The following is a 16,227-nucleotide window of genomic DNA, read 5'->3' as shown; positions in this document are numbered from 1 at the left end:
CTATATCTATCTATCATCTATCTATCTATTATCTATCTATTTATCTATGTATTATCTATCATCTATATATCTATCTATTATCTATTCATTATCTATCTTTAATAATATGTAATAATAATCTATATCTATCTATATTATCTATCTATCTTTTATCTAGCTATCATATATCTATTATTTATCTATCTCTCACATCTATCCTTCTTGATCTCACTCTCATTATCTGTTTTCCTCTTCTATGTTGGGTGTCCGCTTTTGCACGATGGTAAATCATGTTGCCCCGGGAACTTGTCAGAACTCTCTCCATGTAGGAAAGGTGAAAGTAAACTTGTCTTGAAGAACCAGCCATGTAAAAATAGAAGAAGAAAGGATTTTGCTCTTGCAGTTTATTCCATGAGGTGCATCTGTTATTTTAGGTGAGTAGCGATGGGCGCCCCCCTCTCTCGGCCTCATTCCTGTGTTATTATTAGTCTGGGTAAACAGCAATCTCCCAAGGTGTTTCACAATCCGGAGCATTGGAACAACACAATCGCATTGATGGCCGCCCGGCGTCCTTGCTGTAATCACACAGCAAGTAGTGTGGAATAGTGGAGTCTTCCAGGAAAGTCATAGAAAAGCCTAAAGAAAGCGATAAAGAAACATAAAATAACACAAGAGGCGAAATATAGAATCCATCATCTCCGCGATCCCGACTATAAATAGCGTTTATGTTTATTTTACCCGGAAAATCTGACATAAAACGCAATGAAACAGCGTAAAGGATTCTAAGCAGAGAAATAAGTGAAACATTGTAACAAATTCATAAATCATATTGTAACTAATATGATAGAAAAGTCTAAAAATAAAAACCACAGCTTCCTCCGACGACACAAACACTTCCCATTACTTCTCAGCTCCTTAAAGGGGCCGGACCATAATCACCTAAACACCTGCTGATCGCTGGGGGTCTCATCTATAGGACCCCCACAGATGCATTCAGAGGGCTATGGAGTCTGTATCTTGTGATGGTCACAGATTCGCGCCACCACTGCATGCACTGTCAATGGGACTGATGGAGATAAACTAAGTACACCCTCTGTGAATTCTATGATTTTATGTATCAGAGCATAATAAATAAAAGAAATCTGCTCCTAATTAGGTAAATGCTACCTCAGACAAATTACATAATTTATTTGTTTGTCAAAAACAAGGCCAAAATGCCAAAGCAGCTGGTGATAAATTGAGTACGCCCCATGGATTATTAGCTTGTAGAACTACACTTGGCAGCAATAACTTGCAGGAATTATTTTCTGTATGACTGCATCACTCTGTCTCATTACTCTGGAGGAATTTAGAATTTTGAGGCCTTTAGAGTCTGAGCATTAGCTCTTGGGTTTATTTCAATTTCTCTGAGCATTGCACGGTCAGACCTTGAAATGAACATTCTGTGATGTCCACTCCTGGGAAGATTTAGGTCTTTAATACTTGTGAATAATCAGTAGAGTGACCAACTCAATATTGTTTGGAAATTATCTCATGGGTAGCAACAATTGCTTTTCTAAGATCATTTCTGAAGTCTTTGTCCTTGGTATCATGTTAATACACAGCTGAATGCTACAGACCAGCAAACTGCCCAAACTTCTGCTTTTATAGAGCTGATCACACTTTCAGATGAACAATTACTCAAGGGCATTTGATCAGCACTACTTTGCTGCTCCTGATGCTCTTTTAATGGAAGCAGTAAGGGTGTAATTAATTCTTCACACACCGCTTCTGCATTTTGACCCAGTTTTTTTGGTAAATAATTTATGATATGGTGTCATTTGTGTTGTATTTCTTATTGTTTTTCTAACTTTACTTGGCTAACTGCAGCAGCCCCTTAGACAATGAATGGGGCAATTACTCTATTTAAGTAGCACACATTAGAGCCTCGGACCTCCATTCATTATCTATGGACCTGCAAGTGATAGGCGAGTGCAGCGCTCAGCAGCCCTATAGATGATGCAGGGAATCACTTCACTTAGACGGGGAACTTTAACTCCTTCCCGAACGGGCAATTTTCCATTTTTGCATTTTTGTTTTTTCCTCTTATCTTTCCAAGAGGCATGACTTTTCTTACTTTTTCCATCCCACAGCCTTATGAGGGCTTGTTTTTTGCAGGATGAGTTGTACTTTCAAATACCAGCATTCATTTTATCACGTAGTGCACTAGAAAGCAAGAAAAAAAATTACAAAAAATAGGGAAAAAATGCAATTCCACAGTTACTTTTTTTATTTACCATGTTCAGTGTACTGTACAGTAATCTGGCAGTATGATTCCTTAGGTCAGTGCAATTACAGAAATACTAAACATACACTACCGTTCAAAAGTCTAGGGTCACTCAGAAATGTTCTTACTTTTGAAAGAAAAGCTCAGTTTTTCCAATGAAGCTAACATTAAATGATTCAGAAATACACTCTATACATTGTTAATGTGGTAAATGACTATTCTAGCTGCAAACATCTGGTTTGTAATGCAATATCTTCATAGGTGTATAGAGGCCCATTTCCAACAGCCATCACTCCAGTGTTCTTATGGTACTTTGTGTTTGCTAACTGTGTAAGAAGGCTAATGGATGGTTAGAATACCCTTGAAAACCCTTGTGCAAGTATGTTAGCACAGCTGAAAACAGTTTGGCTGATTAGAGAAGCTATAAACCTGACCTTCCTTTGAGCCAGTTGAGAATCTGGAGCATTACATTTGTTGGTTCCATTAAACTGTCAAAATGGCCAGAAAAAAAGAACTTTCACGTGAAACTCGACAGTCTATTCTTGTTCTTAGTAATGAAGGCTATTCCATGCAAGAAATTGCCTAGAAACTGCAGATTTCCTACAACGGTGTGTACTACTCCCTTCAGAGGAGAGCACAAACAGGCTCTAACCAGAGTAGACAGAGAAGTGGGAGGCCGCGCTGCACAACTGAGCAACAAGACAAGTACATTAGAGTCTGTAGTTTGAGAAATCGACACCTCACAGGTCCTCAACTGGCAGCTTCATTAAATAGTACACGCAAAACCCCAGTGTCAACATCTACAGGGAAGAGGCGACTCCGGGATGCTGGCCTTCAGGGCAGAGTGGCAAAGAAAAAGCCATATCTGAGACTGGCTAATAAAAGGAGAAGATTAATATGGGCAAAAGAACACAGACATTGGACAGAGGAAGATTGGAAAAAAGTGTTATGGACAGACGAAGCCAAGTTTGAGGTGTTTGGATCACACAGAAGAACATTTGTGAGACGCAGAACAACTGAAAAGATGCTGGAAGAGTGCACGCCATCTGTCAAGCATGGTGGAGGTCATGTGATGGTCTGGGGTTGCTTTGGTGCTGGTAAAGTGGGAGATTTGTACAAGGTAAAAGGGATATTGAATAAGGAAGGCTATCACTCCATTGTGCAGCGCCATGCCATACCCTGTGGACAGCGCTTGTTGGAGCCAATTTCATTCTACAACAGGACAATGACCCAAAGCACACCTCCAAATTATGCAATAACTATTTAGGGAAGAAGCAGCAGCTGGTATCTATCTGTAATGGAGCGGCCAGCGCAGTCACCAGATCTCAACCCCACTGAGCTGTTGTGGGAGCAGCTGGACCGTATGGTGCCAAAAAGTGCCCATCAGCCAAACCAACTTGTGGAGGGGCTTCTAGAAGCATGGGGTGGAAATGTCTCCAGATTACCGCAGCAAATTAACTGCTAGAATGCCAGTGGTCTGCAATGCTGGAATTACTGCAGAGGGAGCATTCTGTGACCAAAGCAAAGTGCGAAGGAGAAAATTATTATTCAATAAAAATCTTTTTTTCGAACCTTGTCAAGGTCTGGACTAGATTTTACATTCATTTGGCAACTCATTTGATTAATAAAAGTATGAGTTGTCATGGAAAACACAAAATTGTCTGGGTGACCCTAAACTTTTGAACTGTAGTGTGTATAGGTTTTTTTTATATAAGTGGAGAAAAAAATTTGCAAATTTGTTAATAAAAATTATGTTTGTGGCGCCACATTCCGAGACCCCTAGCGCTTTCATTTTTGGGGATATGGGGCTGGTGAGGGTTTATTTTTTGTGCTTTGAGCTGATATTTTTATCAATACCAATTTAAGGTAGCTACAATGTTTTGATCGCCTCTTATTTCATTATATTGCAATGTCGCAGCAAAAAAAAACTATTTCTGGTGCTTCTTTTTTTTTTTTTTCTCATTACACCACTTACCGATCTGATTAATTTGATATTTTGATAGATCGGATATTTGCGAATGCAGCGATGGCAAATATGTTTATTATTTTTTTGTTTTATTTTTAATGGGGCAATAGGGGAGGGGTGATTTGAACTTTTGTGCTTTTTTAAAAAAAAAATTAGTATTTTTAAAAACATTTTTTTGTTACTTTTTGCTGTATTTATGAGTCCCATTAGGGGACTTGAAGCTGCGACCATCTGATCACTTGTACTATACACAGCCATAACCATCATGACAGACACGGGGGTCTTTAGCAGACCCCCAACCATCATGGTAACCCATCGTGATCACGTTATGGGTGTGCCAGTCATTGACAGTGGCTTTTAACAGGATAACAGTCCGCTCCACCCATGGCTGTTAGACGCAGATGATGGCTGAACAACACAACCATCATCTGCCAGGAAAGATGCGGGGAGTACGGTGCATGTTGGTGCGGGGTTAAAGCCCCATTTGAGCCTCAGGACGTCTGGAAATGGTGGAGTCCAGCACTGGACCATCTTCGATGAATGGAGGGTTGATGAGCATGCAGCGCCAGCACTCTATAGGTAGTCTTCAGGATTAGTGGCGGTCCTACAGGTGGGGCCCCCAGTAATCAGCAAGTAACGGTTCAACCTCTTTAACCCCTTCCCGTCCTGTTGGTTTCGATCATTTCCGAAAACTGCACCACTATTAAAGTGCCGCATCAACCCTTCGAATATCTCAGCCTCGTTAGATATCACATATTTTTGGCAATTTCTACAGGTAGTTCTCTGGTTTTAGCAATGCAAACGCGACAATCCGTGAAATCCCATCATCTGTATCCACATCGGAGCCTTTAGCAGCGAACCGTGCACATGTTTTTACTCAATTACATAATAATGTGCAAACCTGCCAGCACATGCGTTTGATTGAAGCAATTAACTGCGGGCGCTTTAATAGCATTCTTTCCATTTCTGGGCGGACAGAACAGGGGTCCTGTTTTCCTGCTAATAACATTCTTTGAACTAATCAAGGCTCGCTTCTTAAATACACAGCGATCTGTTATTAGTGCGGAGATCAGGACTGTTTCTCTAGAAAGTCAACCGCACGGCTCGAATTACCACAGATCAACATAATCCGCCGCTGACTGCGCACCTACAGCAGAACCGCGCTCCCGCACAACTCCAGCAACAGTTTATTTTCTTCACATAGACGGAATCCTCCGGAGAGATGTTCTGTGTATTTACCTAGCGCTCAGCATCAGTCAGGGGCGGCAAAGCACTCATAACTCCGCACACCATATATTTAGCTTCTCACTGCTGCGCATCAGGTTTCTGTAATGGAACTGAACCCATTGATCTGCAGCCTTTGTCCTTGTATAAAGAGGGCTATATACAGCACCGGCTTCTCTCCGCCGCTGCCCAAGCTGCAGCCAGTTGTTTGCTGTAAGGAATACTGAAAATTAATAATATTTACTGGTGGAAACATAAGAAGCAGCATCATGGTACGGTATTCCTGCACTAAGGAGGCAGGATGGAAAGGGAACCCGCGATAGTCTATGGGCTGTTCACATGTCCGTGCTTTATTAATAAGAGAAAAGTCTGTACATAGGGGCAGTATTATAGTAGTTATATTCCTGTACATAGGAGCAGTATTATAGTAGTTATATTCTTGTACATAGGAGCAGTATTATAGTAGTTATATTCTTGTACATAGGAGCAGTATTATAGTAGTTATACTCTTGTACATAGGGGCAGTATTATAGTAGTTATATTCTTGTACATAGGAGCATTATTATAGTAGTAATATTCTTGTACATAAGGGCAGTATTATAGTAGTTATACTCTTGTACATAGGAGCAGTATTATAGTAGTTATATTCTTGTACATAGGAGCAGTATTATAGTAGTTATATTCTTCTACATAGGGGCAGTATTATAGTAGTTATATTCTTGTACATAGGGGCAGTATTATAGTAGTTATATTCTTGTACATAGGGGCAGTATTATAATAGTTATATTCTTGTACATAGGAGCAGTATTATAGTAGTTATATTCTTGTACATAGGAGCAGTATTATAGTAGTTATATTCTTGTACATAGGAGCAGTATTATAGTAGTTATATTCTTGTACATAGGGGCAGTATTATAGTAGTTATATTCTTGTATATAAGAGCAGTATTATAGTAGTTATATTCTTGTACATAGGAGCAGTATTATAGTAGTTATATTCTTATTTATAGGGGCAGTATTATAGTAGTTAAATTTTGTACATGGGGTCAGTATTATAGTAGTTATATTCTTGTACATAGGAGCAGTATTATAGTAGTTATATTCTTGTACATAGGAGCAGTATTATAGTAGTTATATTCTTGCACATAGGGGCAGTATTATAGTAGTTATATTCTTGTACATAGGAGCAGTATTATAGTAGTTATATTCTTGTACATAGGAGCAGTATTATAGTAGTTATATTCTTGTACATAGGAGCAGTATTATAGTAGTTATATTCTTGTACATAGGAGCAGTATTATAGTAGTTATATTCTTGCACATAGGGGCAGTATTATAGTAGTTATATTCTTCTACATAGGGGCAGTATTATAGTAATTATATTCTTGTACATAGGGGCAGTATTATGTTAGTTATATTCTTGTACATAGGGGCAGTATTATAATAGTTATATTCTTGTACATAGGAGCAGTATTATAGTAGTTATATTCTTGTACATAGGAGCAGTATTATAGTAGTTATATTCTTGTACATAGGAGCAGTATTATAGTAGTTATATTCTTGTACATAGGAGCAGTATTATAGCAGTTATATTCTTCTACATAGGGGCAGTATTATAGTAGTTATATTCTTGTACATAGGGGCAGTATTATAGTAGTTATATTCTTGTACATAGGGGCAGTATTATAATAGTTATATTCTTGTACATAGGAGCAGTATTATAGTAGTTATATTCTTGTACATAGGAGCAGTATTATAGTAGTTATATTCTTGTACATAGAGGCAGTATTATAGTAGTTATATTCTTGTACATAGGGGCAGTATTATAGTAGTTATATTCTTGTATATAAGAGCAGTATTATAGTAGTTATATTCTTGTACATAGGAGCAGTATTATAGTAGTTATATTCTTATATATAGGGGCAGTATTATAGTAGTTAAATTTTGTACATGGGGTCAGTATTATAGTAGTTATATTCTTCTACATAGGGGCAGTATTATAGTAGTTATATTCTTGTACATAGGAGCAGTATTATAGTAGTTATATTCTTGTACATAGGAGCAGTATTATAGTAGTTATATTCTTGCACATAGGGGCAGTATTATAGTAGTTATATTCTTGTACATAGGAGCAGTATTATAGTAGTTATATTCTTGTACATAGCAGCAGTATTATAGTAGTTATATTCTTGTACATAGGAGCAGTATTATGGTAGTTATATTCTTGTACATAGGGGCAGTATTATAGTAGTTATATTCTTGTACATAGGAGCAGTATTATAGTAGTTTTTTTCTTGTACATAGGAACAGTATTATAGTAGTTATATTCTTATACATAGGAGCAGTATTATAGTAGTTATATTCTTGTACATAGGAGCAGTATTATAGTAGTTATATTCTTGTACATAGGGTCAGTATTATAGTAGTTATATTCTTATACATAGGGGCAGTATTATAGTAGTTATATTCTGGTACATAGGGGCAGTATTATAGTAGTTATATTCTGGTACCTAGGGACAGTATTATAGTAGTTATATTCTTGTACATAGGAGCAGTATTATAGTAGTTATATTCTTGTACATTGGGGGCAGTATTATAGTAGTTATATTCCTGTACATAAGGGACAGTATTATAGTAGTTATATTCTTGTACATAGGAGCAGTATTATAGTAGTTATATTCTTGTACATAGGGGCAGTATTATAGTAGTTATATTCTTGTACATAGGGGGCAGTATTATAGAAGTTATATTCTTGTACATATGGGACAGTATTATAGTAGTTATATTCTTGTACATAGGAGCAGTATTATAGTAGTTAAATTCTTGTACATAGGGGCAGTATTATAGTAGTTATATTCTTGTACATAGGAGCAGTATTATAGTAGTTATATCCTTGTACATAGGGGCAGTATTGTAGTAGTTATATTCTTGTACATAATGGCAGTATTATAGTAGTTATATTCTTGTACATAGGAGCAGTATTATAGTAGTTATATTCTTGTACATAGGAGCAGTATTATAGTAGTTATATTCTTGTACATAGGAGCAGTATTATAGTAGTTATATTCTTGCACATAGGAGCAGTATTATAGTAGTTATATTCTTGTACATAGGGAGCAGTATTATAGTAGTTATATTCTTGCACATAGGAGCAGTATTATAGTAGTTATATTCTTGCACATAGGAGCAGTATTATAGTAGTTATATTCTTGTACATAGGAGCAGTATTATAGTAGTTATATTCTTGTACATAGGGCAGTATTATAGTAGTTATATTCTTGTACATAGGGGTAGTATTATAGTAGTTATATTCTTGTACATAGGAGCAGTATTATAGTAGTTATATTCTTGCACATAGGAGCAGTATTATAGTAGTTATATTCTTGTACATAGGGGCAGTATTACAGTAGTTATATACTTGTACATAGGGGCAGTATTATAGTAGTTATATTCTTGCACATAGGAGCAGTATTATAGTAGTTATATTCTTGCACATAGGAGCAGTATTATAGTAGTTATATTCTTGTACATAGGAGCAGTATTATAGTAGTTATATTCTTGTACATAGGAGCAGTATTATAGTAGTTATATTCTTGTATATAAGAGCAGTATTATAGTAGTTATATTCTTGTACATAGGAGCAGTATTATAGTAGTTATATTCTTATATATAGGGGCAGTATTATAGTAGTTAAATTTTGTACATGGGGTCAGTATTATAGTAGTTATATTCTTCTACATAGGGGCAGTATTATAGTAGTTATATTCTTGTACATAGGAGCAGTATTATAGTAGTTATATTCTTGTACATAGGAGCAGTATTATAGTAGTTATATTCTTGCACATAGGGGCAGTATTATAGTAGTTATATTCTTGTACATAGGAGCAGTATTATAGTAGTTATATTCTTGTACATAGCAGCAGTATTATAGTAGTTATATTCTTGTACATAGGAGCAGTATTATGGTAGTTATATTCTTGTACATAGGGGCAGTATTATAGTAGTTATATTCTTGTACATAGGAGCAGTATTATAGTAGTTTTTTTCTTGTACATAGGAACAGTATTATAGTAGTTATATTCTTATACATAGGAGCAGTATTATAGTAGTTATATTCTTGTACATAGGAGCAGTATTATAGTAGTTATATTCTTGTACATAGGGTCAGTATTATAGTAGTTATATTCTTATACATAGGGGCAGTATTATAGTAGTTATATTCTGGTACATAGGGGCAGTATTATAGTAGTTATATTCTGGTACCTAGGGACAGTATTATAGTAGTTATATTCTTGTACATAGGAGCAGTATTATAGTAGTTATATTCTTGTACATTGGGGGCAGTATTATAGTAGTTATATTCCTGTACATAAGGGACAGTATTATAGTAGTTATATTCTTGTACATAGGAGCAGTATTATAGTAGTTATATTCTTGTACATAGGGGCAGTATTATAGTAGTTATATTCTTGTACATAGGGGGCAGTATTATAGAAGTTATATTCTTGTACATATGGGACAGTATTATAGTAGTTATATTCTTGTACATAGGAGCAGTATTATAGTAGTTAAATTCTTGTACATAGGGGCAGTATTATAGTAGTTATATTCTTGTACATAGGAGCAGTATTATAGTAGTTATATCCTTGTACATAGGGGCAGTATTGTAGTAGTTATATTCTTGTACATAATGGCAGTATTATAGTAGTTATATTCTTGTACATAGGAGCAGTATTATAGTAGTTATATTCTTGTACATAGGAGCAGTATTATAGTAGTTATATTCTTGTACATAGGAGCAGTATTATAGTAGTTATATTCTTGCACATAGGAGCAGTATTATAGTAGTTATATTCTTGTACATAGGGAGCAGTATTATAGTAGTTATATTCTTGCACATAGGAGCAGTATTATAGTAGTTATATTCTTGCACATAGGAGCAGTATTATAGTAGTTATATTCTTGTACATAGGAGCAGTATTATAGTAGTTATATTCTTGTACATAGGGCAGTATTATAGTAGTTATATTCTTGTACATAGGGGTAGTATTATAGTAGTTATATTCTTGTACATAGGAGCAGTATTATAGTAGTTATATTCTTGCACATAGGAGCAGTATTATAGTAGTTATATTCTTGTACATAGGGGCAGTATTACAGTAGTTATATACTTGTACATAGGGGCAGTATTATAGTAGTTATATTCTTGCACATAGGAGCAGTATTATAGTAGTTATATTCTTGCACATAGGAGCAGTATTATAGTAGTTATATTCTTGTACATAGGAGCAGTATTATAGTAGTTATATTCTTGTACATAGGAGCAGTATTATAGTAGTTATATTCTTGCACATAGGAGCAGTATTATAGTAGTTATATTCTTGTACATAGGGAGCAGTATTATAGTAGTTATATTCTTGCACATAGGAGCAGTATTATAGTAGTTATATTCTTGCACATAGGAGCAGTATTATAGTAGTTATATTCTTGTACATAGGAGCAGTATTATAGTAGTTATATTCTTGTACATAGGGCAGTATTATAGTAGTTATATTCTTGTACATAGGGGTAGTATTATAGTAGTTATATTCTTGTACATAGGAGCAGTATTATAGTAGTTATATTCTTGCACATAGGAGCAGTATTATAGTAGTTATATTCTTGTACATAGGGGCAGTATTACAGTAGTTATATACTTGTACATAGGGGCAGTATTATAGTAGTTATATTCTTGCACATAGGAGCAGTATTATAGTAGTTATATTCTTGCACATAGGAGCAGTATTATAGTAGTTATATTCTTGTACATAGGAGCAGTATTATAGTAGTTATATTCTTGTACATAGGAGCAGTATTATAGTAGTTATATTCTTGCACATAGGAGCAGTATTATAGTAGTTATATTCTTGTACATAGGGAGCAGTATTATAGTAGTTATATTCTTGCACATAGGAGCAGTATTATAGTAGTTATATTCTTGCACATAGGAGCAGTATTATAGTAGTTATATTCTTGTACATAGGAGCAGTATTATAGTAGTTATATTCTTGTACATAGGGCAGTATTATAGTAGTTATATTCTTGTACATAGGGGTAGTATTATAGTAGTTATATTCTTGTACATAGGAGCAGTATTATAGTAGTTATATTCTTGCACATAGGAGCAGTATTATAGTAGTTATATTCTTGTACATAGGGGCAGTATTACAGTAGTTATATACTTGTACATAGGGGCAGTATTATAGTAGTTATATTCTTGCACATAGGAGCAGTATTATAGTAGTTATATTCTTGCACATAGGAGCAGTATTATAGTAGTTATATTCTTGTACATAGGAGCAGTATTATAGTAGTTATATTCTTGTACATAGGAGCAGTATTATAGTAGTTATATTCTTGCACATAGGAGCAGTATTATAGTAGTTATATTCTTGTACATAGGGAGCAGTATTATAGTAGTTATATTCTTGTACATAGGAGCAGTATTATAGTAGTTATATTCTTGTACGTAGGAGCAGTATTATAGTAGTTATATTCTTGTACGTAGGAGCAGTATTATAGTAGAAAAAGCAGAAGTCCAGCGTGGGTGATGTCCATAAAAAATACCTTTTATTCCATTTTTGTTAAAAGCACATAAATCCAAAGTCCATCTTCATATCCATAGACACAAAAACGGGTGATTCATACCAGTGACAGTCACAGGCTTAAAGTGCATTAAAATCAAACGCGTTTCAACAGTCGTGCCGCCTTACTCATTGTGATAAAAATAAAATGAAAGAGGGCTGCCATATAGGACTAAGCCCATTAGGTTACACCCCCTGATCTTGCAGACAACAGAAACAGGGCAACACCTACAGGTAATTAGTGAGTTTAACCTGAAATTTGCATGTACAAATACTATGCTTAATGTTTCTGTTGTCTGCAAGATCAGGGGGTGTAACCTAATGGGCTTAGTCCTATATGGCAGCCCTCTTTCATTTTATTTTTATCACAATGAGTAAGGCGGCACGACTGTTGAAACGCGTTTGATTTTAATGCACTTTAAGCCTGTGACTGTCACTGGTATGAATCACCCGTTTTTGTGTCTATGGATATGAAGATGGACTTTGGATTTATGTGCTTTTAACAAAAATGGAATAAAAGGTATTTTTTATGGACATCACCCACGCTGGACTTCTGCTTTTTCTTCGTACTACTTGCAGCACTGCATGATCCGTGCGCTGGGACTGAGAGGAGGTGAGCTGATCTTCGTTGTTTTTTCTTTTCCAGTATTATAGTAGTTATATTCTTGTACATAGGAGCAGTATTATATTAGTCATATTCTTGTACATAGGAGCAGTATTATAGTAGTTATATTCTTGTACATAGGGGCAGTATTATAGTAGTTATATTCTTGTACATAGAGGCAGTATTATAGTAGTTATATTCTTGTACATAGGGGCAGTATTATAGTAGTTATATTCTTGTACATAGGAGCAGTATTATAGTAGTTATATTCTTGTACATAGGGGCAGTATTACAGTAGTTACATTCTTGTACATAGGGGCAGTATTATAGTAGTTATATTCTTGTACATAGGAGCAGTATTATAGTAGTTATATTCTTGTACATAGGAGCAGTATTATAGTAGTTACATTCTTGTACATAGGGGCAGTATTATAGTAGTTATATTCTTGTACATGGGGAGCAGTATTATAGTAGTTATATTATTGTACATATGAGCAGTATTATAGTAGTTATATTCTTGTACATAGGAGCAGTATTATAGTAGTTATATTTTGTACATAGGGGTCAGTATTATAGTAGTTATATTCTTGTACATAGGGGCATATTATAGCAGTTATATTCTTGTACATAGGAGCAGTATTATAGTAGTTATATTCTTGCACATAGGGGCAGTATTATAGTAGTTATGTTCTTGTACATAGGAGCAGTATTATAGTAGTTATATTTTGTACATAGGGGTCAGTATTATAGTAGTTATATTCTTGTACATAGGGGCAGTATTATAGTAGTTATATTTTGTACATAGGGGTCAGTATTATAGTAGTTATATTCTTGTACATAGGAGCAGTATTATAGTAGTTATATTCTTGTACATAGGGGCAGTATTATAGTAGTTATATTCTTGCACATAGGAGCAGTATTATAGTAGTTATATTCTTGTACATAGGAGCAGTATTATAGTAGTTACATTCTTGTACATAGGGGCAGTATTATAGTAGTTAAATTCTTGTACATAGGGGCAGTATTATAGTAGTTATATTCTTGTACATAGGAGCAGTATTATAGTAGTTATATCCTTGTACATAGGGGCAGTATTGTAGTAGTTATATTCTTGTACATAATGGCAGTATTATAGTAGTTATATTCTTGTACATAGGAGCAGTATTATGGTAGTTATATTCTTGTACATAGGAGCAGTATTACGGTAGTTATATTCTTGTACATAGGAGCTGTATTATAGTAGTTATATTCTTGTACATAGGAGCAGTATTATAGTAGTTATATTCTTGTACATAGGGGGCAGTATTATAGTAGTTATATTCTTGTACATAGGGGACAGTATTATAGTAGTTATATTTTTGTACATAGGAGCAGTATTATAGTAGTTATATTCTTGTACATAGGAGCAGTATTATAGTAGTTATATTCTTGTACATAGGGGCATATTATAGTAGTTATATTCTTGTACGTAGGAGCAGTATTATAGTAGTTATATTTTGTACATAGGGGTCAGTATTATAGTAGTTATATTCTTGTACATAGGGGCATATTATAGCAGTTATATTCTTGTACATAGGAGCAGTATTATAGTAGTTATATTCTTGCACATAGGGGCAGTATTACAGTAGTTATATTCTTGCACATAGGAGCAGTATTATAGTAGTTATATTCTTGTACATAGGAGCAGTATTATAGTAGTTACATTCTTGTACATAGGGGCAGTATTATAGTAGTTATATTCTTGTACATAGGAGCAGTATTATAGCAGTTATATTCTTGTACATAGGAGCAGTATTATAGCATTTATATTCTTGTACATAGGAGCAGTATTATAGCAGTTATATTCTTATACATAGGAGCAGTATTATAGTAGTTATATTCTTGTACATGGGGAGCAGTATTATAGTAGTTATATTCTTGTACATAGGGGCAGTATTATAGTAGTTATATTCTTGTACATAGGGGTAGTATTATAGTAGTTATATTCTTGTACATAGGAGCAGTATTATAGTAGTTATATTCTTGTACATAAGGAATCAATGTCACCATTACACACTGAATGGGAAACCACTGGGTAAATCTGACATGGAGAAGGACTTGGGGATCCTAGTTAATGATAAACTTACCTGGAGCAGCCAGTGCCAGGCAGCAGCTGCCAAGGCAAACAGGATCATGGGGTGCATTAAAAGAGGTCTGGATACACATGATGAGAGCATTATACTGCCTCTGAATAAATCCCTAGTTAGACCGCACATGGAGTACTGTGTCCAGTTTTGGGCACCGGTGCTCAAGAAGGATATAATGGAACTAGAGAGAGTACAAAGGAGGGTATCAAAATTAATAAAGGGGATGGGAGAACTACAATACCCAGATAGATTAGCGAAATTAGGATTATTTAGTCTAGAAAAAAGACGACTGAGGGGTGATCTAATAACCATGTATAAGTATATAAGGGGACAATACAAATATCTCGCTGAGGATCTGTTTATACCAAGGAAGGTGACGGGCACAAGGGGGCATTCTTTGCGTCTGGAGGAGAGAAGGTTTTTCCACCAAAATAGAAGAGGATTCTTTACTGTTAGGGCAGTGAGAATCTGGAATTGCTTGCCTGAGGAGGTGGTGATGGCGAGCTCAGTTGAGGGGTTCAAGAGAGGCCTGGATGTCTTCCTGGAGCAGAACAATATTGTATCATACAATTATTAGGTTCTGTAGAAGGACGTAGATCTGGGGATTTATTATGATGGAATATAGGCTGAACTGGATGGACAAATGTCTTTTTTCGGCCTTACTAACTATGTAACTATGTAACTATGTAAGGGCAGTATTATAGTAGTTATATTCTTGTACATAGGGGCAGTATTATAGTTGTTATATTCTTGTACATAGGAAGCAGTATTATAGTAGTTATATTCTAGTACATAGGAGCAGTATTATAGTAGTTATATTCCTGTACACAGGGGCAGTATTATAGTAGTTATATTCTTGTACATAGGGGCAGTATTATAGCAGTTATATACTTGTACATAGGGGCAGTATTATAGTAGTTATATTCTTGTACATAGGGGCAGTATTATATTAGTTATATTCTTGTACATAGGGAGCAGTATTATAGTAGTTATATTCTTGTACATAGGAGCAGTATTATAGTAGATATATTCTTGTACATAGGGAGCAGTATTATAGTAGTTATATTCTTGTACATAGGAGCAGTATTATAGTAGTTATATTCTTGTACATAGGAGCAGTATTATAGTAGTTATATTCTTGTACATAGTGAGCAGTATTATAGTAATATTCTTGTACATAGGAGCAGTATTATAGTAGTTATATTCTTGTACATAGGGGCAGTATTATAGTAGCTATATTCTTATATATAGGGGCAGTATTATAGTAGAAGTAATCTATAGATTATAACAATTTCAATTTAATCCATTGTAATATTTGTACAATAATCTATTAAGTCATTCTATATCAGGCAGAAATTAAAGGTCATTATTTTTCAAGTGCCCCCTAATCTCATCTGTAGGTGCAATATCTTATATCTGCCACCTGTCAGACAGAGGAGGT

This window comes from Ranitomeya variabilis, chromosome 6 (genome assembly GCF_051348905.1).
Source record: "Ranitomeya variabilis isolate aRanVar5 chromosome 6, aRanVar5.hap1, whole genome shotgun sequence".
NCBI lineage: Eukaryota > Metazoa > Chordata > Amphibia > Anura > Dendrobatidae > Ranitomeya > Ranitomeya variabilis.
Note: the sequence above shows the minus strand (reverse complement) of the source record.